At 46.8% G+C, this 1,900-nt stretch overlaps 1 pseudogene; it reads left to right on the top strand.

Annotated features, from left to right (window-relative positions):
- Positions 1 to 589: 589 nt before the first annotated feature.
- On the top strand, positions 590 to 705 carry LOC133040991 (U2 spliceosomal RNA; annotated as a pseudogene).
- Positions 706 to 1,900: the final 1,195 nt, after the last annotated feature.

The following is a 1,900-nucleotide window of genomic DNA, read 5'->3' on the forward strand; positions in this document are numbered from 1 at the left end:
ATTCTATCTAACCGTCTCATCCTCTGCCATTCCCTTCTCCCTTTGCCTTCAATCTTTCCCAGCATTAGGATCTTTTTCAGTGAGTCAGCTCTTCCCACCAGGTGGCCAAAGTATTGTAGCTTCAACTTCAGGAACAGTACTTCCAGTGAATCTCAGGGTTGATTTCCTTTAGGATTGACTGGTTTGATCTCCTTGCAGTCCAAGGAACTCTCAAGAGTCTTCTCCAGAACCACAATTCAAAAGCATCACTTCTTTGGTGCTCAGCCTTCTTTATGGAGCAACTCTCACATCTGTATATGACTACTGGAAAAACTATAGCTTTGACTATACAGACCTTTGTCAGCAAAGTGATGTCTCTCCTTTTTAGTACATAGTCTAGATTTGTCATAGCTTTCCCTCCAAGGAACAAGTGTCTTTTAATTTCAGGGCTGCAGTCACCATTGCAGTGATTTTGGAGCCCAAGAAAATAAAATCTGTCACTGCCTCCACTTTTTCCCCAACTATTTGCCATAAATTGATGGGACTGGATGCCAGAAAAGAGAAAAGAAAGGACTTTCCTGATGGTCCAGTGGTTAAGAATCTGTCTTCCATCACTTCTCAGCCTTTTGGCTAAGATCAAGCGTAGCATCTGTTGTTATCATTTTAATATCTGATACATCCTCTATCCGAGGACAATATATTAAGTGGAGTTTTGGAGCAGGCTTCGGGAGTTGATGATGGACAGGGAAGCCTGGCGTCCTGCAGTCCATGGGTTGCAAAGAGTCAGACACGACTGAGCAACTGAACTAAACTGAACTGGTGCAGGGAGTTGGAACAGGAGTTTGCTCCGTCCACTCCACACATCACGTGGTATTGCAGTACTTCCAGGAATGGTGCACCCCCTCCAGGGAATTAAAAAAAAAAAAAAATCTGTCTGCCAATGCAGGGGACATGAGTTTGATGGATTCCACACGCCTGGGGCAACTAAGCCCATGCGCCCCAACTACTGAGTTTGAACTCTAGAGCCTATGAGTTCCAACTACTGAGCCCACACACCAGAGAGCCCGTGCTCTCAAACAGGAGAAGCCACCGTAATGAGAAGCCCACACACCACAACTAGAGAAAGCCCCGAGCAGCAACGAAGACCTAGCATGGCCAAAAATAAATAAATTTTTTAAAAAAGAAAAAACAATGAAAAAAAGGAGGGGGAAAACAAAAAAAGATATTGCACCTCCAGCCTGGACTGCCGTTTGAGCAGCCTGAGAAATCCCACCATTTTCCACTCTGGCCACCACCCTCCACCCCACCTCTTTTCTTTTCTCTACCATGTGACATGGGATTACGCCATTCCTCTGCTCAAAGCCTCACCACAGCTTCTTATTTCACTTAGAACACAATGCAGCTTCCTTACGGGGCTGCGAAGTCCGCCACCATCTCACAGCTGTGCTTCCGTTCTCAGCCAGGACTGGAGTCCTCCCCCTTATCCCTGCCAGGTTTCAGATCTGAGCTTAAATGTCATTTCCTCAGAGGAGGCTTCCCAAAACCCCCGAACTCCCTGTAATGTTCTCATGGTGGCTGTCCTTTCCCATCACAGCAGTGATTGCATCCGGGGAAAACATTTTGCAGCTCCTCATGGGATGGATTGGAGCTTCATCGTGACAGCAGGAAACTTGACTGGCTTCCCCACTGCTTAGTCCCCGGTGGCCCCGGTGCAGCTCTTTTCCAGCACATATTTGTTAGAGGAATAACAAAGTAAAAGGTCTTTCCTGGAATGCCAGCAAGCTCTCTGGGGAGACAAAGACTGACACAGAAAACTGTTCAGCACAACGCAGGATAATTTGTGTCTAGCCCATCTCCAGAGAGCCTGGCCCTCACCCTTGAGGCTTCAGGAATTCAGAGAAAGGAGGAAAGGGTATTAGCT

The sequence above is a fragment of the Dama dama genome, chromosome 2 (genome assembly GCF_033118175.1).
Source record: "Dama dama isolate Ldn47 chromosome 2, ASM3311817v1, whole genome shotgun sequence".
NCBI lineage: Eukaryota > Metazoa > Chordata > Mammalia > Artiodactyla > Cervidae > Dama > Dama dama.